Raw genomic sequence first — 5,578 nt, 5'->3', positions numbered from 1 at the left:
TCTGAATATTTTTTTTAGAAGTAATTTCATTCTTCAAAAAGATAATTCTTTAAATACATAACCGAATGTGGCTTCATCATTTTGTCTTTGGAAGACTTTTCACATAAATAAGTTAACATAGCTGAAGGAGGAAAAAAAAACCCTGCTGATCATCCATATGGTGACATCATGCATTCTAATTTTTGATTTTGGGAAATATAGTTATAGAACAATTAGGAAATCCAAATCTTCCCCCCCGCCCCCACCTATAAGAGGCAGCTTCTTATCAGAAATAGAATTAAGGGCAGACTAGGAGAAGTCAGGAGTGTAATAGGAGTTTTGGCATGGCCACGTTCCCCAAATATGTTCTGGGGCTACAGTCAATTGAGGGAAATTGGAAAGAAACCGATAGCCAGGGATCAGCTTTCTTATACATTGCTCTGGCCAAATGCTTCATACAGAGTCTCATCTAATTTCAGAACTACCCTCTGAGGTGGGCATAATGAAACCACTTTATAGATAAGGACACCTCCATGGGTGACCCAATGGGTGACCCCATAAACCCCCACCCCCATGGGTGACCCTTAAAAAGACCAAACAGTGGATTCTTTAAGCTCAAGATTTCTTTTTACAGGATGTACCTATAAAGAAACTATTTTCCCTAGCAGAAGACAAAATGGGAAAGATTGCTTTGCCTAGAAGGGAGAAGCCCCCCTTCTCTGCTCTCCTTGTGTCAATAGCCTAGCTCTTCCTCCAGGAAATCTATAGGTGATATGTCATTTGGGCCTGTGACAGCTTCTGAGATGGTCTTATATTTGCACTTCCTTCACACCAGAAACGGAGCTTTGACTCTCCCCTAGGGCTCCCATATCTTGCATGTGAGTTGTTTGAGATAACTCTCTGGACCTAACATGATAAATCTTCGCTGGAAGCTTCTGCTTTGACTCGAGAGGGACTAAATAAAAGCTTTCAGAGTTCCATTGTGTATTATCCACAGCATTTCAAAGGAATCCCAAGTGGAGATTACAATATATTGTTTTAATTACAAAGGGATAATAGCCTCAAGTGAAGGAGTTTTACCAAGAAGGAATGAGTCTTACAAAATGAATGATAAAAGTGATTGCGATTATTATCGATTTTATTCAGGGCCAGACCTCAGTATGATTGGGACAGAGGCCAATGTGTACCTGGACGCCATTCTTGCCGGCCCCATATATTCTGTTCTTCTCTGGGCCTCATTCTGTGTTCCTCTTTCATATTTCTCAGTCCCTAGAGGAGCTCAGGCCTTTCTGTTAAGAGGAAAGCCTGGGTTAAGTACATTTATATAAAAGTAATAGGGATATGATGTGTTACTTCTCCCAGAGGTATTTATATTTTAAAACTTTGGCCAGAAGGGAGCAATACTTAGTTCAAAGGAGCAAGTCTCTACTGGTGAGACTGTAGGCCTTAGGGAAGAAAGAATTTCAGAGGAGGGATAATAGTATCTTCTTCCTTGTTTTCATTGCAAAAGGATAATGGCCTAAAGTAAGACATTTGAAGAGGATGAAATTTGTTCCCCTATTTTTCCAGGCCACATTTATGGAGGTGTGTGTTGACCTTGTCTCTACATAGGGATGGCCCTGGTCTCATTCATTGCTTTCTAAGTCAAAATGAGTCATTTGGTATGGACATTGGGGAGGGTAGGTGCTATGGTGAGTGCTGCGAAGTGTGTAAACCTGGCGATTCACAGACCTGTACCCCTGGGGCTAATAATACATTACATGTTTATTAAAAAAATTTGTTTAAAATGAGTCATTTAAGAGGCGGCTTAGCTCACTCAACTCCATTCAACTGGTGGAGATGCAAATTCACCATAGTGTGGTGCTACAAAGCATTAAAATGTGGTAATCCCCGGGAGATGGAGCTGGTTCTCCTCCATGATATGGTAGGATAATATGCATTACTGAGGGTCATTGGAGATTTAAAGTGACCTATCTCTGCCCTCTGCGTCCTTCCAGCAAGATTGCCATCTCTCATATATACTACACAGAAGATTCAAATCTTTACTTGTTGCCAATTTTCTGGGAGACAAATGCATTTACTAAGGAGGTTAAGGTATCCCTTTCTCTGCAACAAACTGGCTTAATGACATCAACAGTTTTCCATTTTCTGTGGTATAATATTATTGTGTATAATAAGAAATATATATTTGGTCTCTGCCTTGTCTGGCACAGAACTTCTAAAACCCTTGGGATTTCCTAAGTGATAACCTTGATAAAAGGTGTCTTTTAAAAATTCATAACAAACCCATTTCAACCACAGCTGAGTTTGTGTTAATGAGGTGACTTCTAGGAAGCTCCTACGGATGGGGCCTGGGGAACCAACCAGGTGATTAAAACTTTCAGCTCCACTCACCTGCCTGAGGGGAGGGAAGGAGGGCTGGAGTTTGAATCAATCACCAGTGGCCAAGCATGTCTATGTAGCCTATACAAAATGAAGCTTCTGTAAAAACTCAAAAGGACAGGGTTTAGAGAGCTTCTGGGTTTGGTGAACATACGGTGTTGTAGGGTGGTTGAAGTACATGGAGAGTGCATGGAAGCCCCATGCCTCTTACCACATACCTTGCCCCAAGCATCTATTAAAAGATAAACTGGGTCATACTGAAAATTTTTTGTTTATTTGAGCAAACATCAATTTGAATCAGGTGACATCAAACCAGAAGTGGTCAGGAGCACTCTTCCATCAGGAGTTGGACAAGTTTGTTTTGAAGATTTTATTTATTTCTTTGTCAGAGAGAGAGAGAAAGCATGAGCAGGAGGAGTGGCACTCAGAGAGAGAAGCAGGCTCCCCTCTGAGCAAGGAGCCCAATGCAGGGCTCAGTCTGAGGACCCTGAGATCATGACCTGTGCTGAAGGCGGATGTTTAACTGACTAAGCCACCCAGGGGCCCCAGGACAAGCTTTTTATAGAGAAGACTCAGAAGTAAAGCAACGAAATTCTTTGATTAGTTATAGCTTGAGGTTGCATTATTTAGGAAAGCCTAGTTGGCTGTTTGTGATTGGTTGTTCTTAATCTTGAGGCATTTATAGGAATTGACTGAGGCTTAGGTTCCCATTTGCTTACTTTGCTTATGTAGGCTACCAAGGCATTAGAGCCAGCTCACGCTAATGGCCTTCTTGTTAATTACTTTAACATATCTCTTCCATCTGACTGTCCCTGAGTTGTATCATCTTACAATAAACCAGTGTTGGAGTAAGTAGAACGTTTTCCTGAGTTCTGTGAGCTGCTCTAGCAAATTAATCAAACCCAAGAAGGGGTTCTGGGAACCCAGATTTACAGCCAGAAGCACAGGTGGACTTGTGATTGGTGTGGTGGGGTGCAGAGGGGACAGTCTTGCAGGACTGAGACTTCAAGCTGTGGAATCTGATACCATGTCCAGGCGATAGTGTCAGAGTTGGGTTAAATTGTAGGATACCTAAGTGATGTCCCAGAATTGCTTGGTATGGGAAACCCCTCACCTGCCACATTTTGATGACCAGAGTGTAAGAAATGAAGTACTGAGAGGAAAGTCATCCCATAAGAAGAGTTTTTCCTCAAACACATAGGAAACTACAGGCTCCTCTAAAAGGGAGACTGAGTCCATCTCAACCTCTCATTCACACACACACACACTCTCTCTCTCTCTGGTATTGATTCAAACTGTAATCCCTTTGCCTTGTCTTTCCTTCTGGACCGCTGTGGATTGGACACTTTATTAGACTATCTCTGGGTCTTGATCCTCTTTTGCCCTGGAGTGTTGTTCTCTATTCCCCATTTGCTCAATACTCCCAGCTACAGCTGCCTTCCTCCCTTGCCAGCTCAAGCTCCACCAGGACAGCACAGGTCAGAATCCTCGGCCCCTGTTTGCTTAGGAGGGGAAGTTAGGATCTGTGATCCGACTTAGCAAGAACAGCTGCAGTGTCCACTGTTCTTTGAGGTTATTTAGATCAATACATGGGGCCTGAGTGATTGGGTGAGCCCCCAGAGACTCTTGAGATTTGAAAATAACTTTTCTACTGTGCACTTTCTCCATGATGTAGTGTGGAAGTCAGGAAATCCTCCCACATCACCCTGGAGGGATAGGATGAAAAAATAGATCTATAACCAAGATTCCCAACTATTTAGTTCCTAGGATGTTGAGCCATCATAAATAACTTTTAAAAAGAGAAATTCTTAAGCAGAGAGGATATGTTGAGTTTCGTACAAAGGCCAGATTGACGGTCAAATCCAGTAAGCACTATGCATCCACCTGAATCAAGCGAGGCCATCCATCTCATGGAAACATGGTTTTCCCCATACGGCTGGGATGTGTGCCATCATTTTAGAGCTGAGTTTCTCAAATTGTGATTTCTAGGCCACCTGCATCAGAATAATCTAGGGAGCTAGTTAAAAATGTAGATTCCTGGGGGCACCTGGGTGGCTCAGTGGGTTAAAGCCTCTGTCTTCAGCTCAGGTCATGATCCCAGGGTCCTGGGATGGCGGGGAGCCTGCTTCCTCCACTCTCTCTGCCTGCCTCTCTGCCTGTTTGTGATATCTGTCAAATAAATAAATAAAATCTTAAAAAAAAAAAAAAAGGAAGACAAAGGAATGTCGAAAGAGCAGGGACACTAAAGAATTGCTTAAAAAAAAAAATGTAGATTCCTGGATTGGGGTCAAGTTAGGATGCTTTCACTTGCAAATAAGAGAAACTCAACTCAAAGTGATTAGAGGAATTGGTTAATTCAGTCTCAGTCACCTTCAAAGACATCCTTTCTGCCTTTCTTCCCTTTCTTCAGCTTTGACCTCGTGTTAGTTCCCCTCATGCTTAGAAGATGGCCATCTTATCTTCTAAACACAGCAGCAATGCTGTCCAGCAGAGGGAAAGACCCTATAAATGAGGGATGACCCCCTTTCCAAGCACCTCCCTGCCAGGGCAGGCTTCCTGGGCATGACAGTCACATAGGGTCCTGTCTTCAGAAGAGCCTTGTCTTGGTTTAATGCTTGCTTACAGTGGTCATGGTCTTAGAATTCTTAGTAATTTTATCTTTGAACTTGTGTTATGTAAGTGAAGTCTGATGAGATAATGGATCACGCACACAAACAGGAATTTTATGTCTGTTCTTCCTTGCCACTTTATTCCCCTATCACCTTTGCAATGTCCCATGAATACAGGTTGTGTGGGAATTCAGCAAGTCTCAATGGTAGGACAAGGTAAGCATGTCATGGAAGCCACTGACTTCAATGGATTGTTGATAGAATGTACACACATCAAGAAGTAAAATAAAACAAGTGAGTTCTGTGTAGCCTTTCCACTGTTCTGGTAGAACAAAGTACATTTGGGAACTACATTCTATGAATTGTGTGATTTTGATGATTCTGCAATGTTCTTATACTTGCATTTAATACTGGTATTACACAATGTAATGACAAGTGATAAAATTTATGCTAATAATTTAAAATTTTAATCGGCTTTCCTGAGAATGACAGGAAACAGAAAAAAGTTTTTTTTTTTTTTAATGAAACCATAACAAGATTAAAGACCAGAAAGGAAAAGAAAAATTTTATATTTTTAGTGTCTTTAATGACAATTTTTTTTCTTGATG

This window comes from Mustela nigripes, chromosome 14 (assembly GCF_022355385.1).
Source record: "Mustela nigripes isolate SB6536 chromosome 14, MUSNIG.SB6536, whole genome shotgun sequence".
Taxonomy (NCBI): domain Eukaryota; kingdom Metazoa; phylum Chordata; class Mammalia; order Carnivora; family Mustelidae; genus Mustela; species Mustela nigripes.
This window is presented reverse-complemented; position numbering follows the sequence as displayed.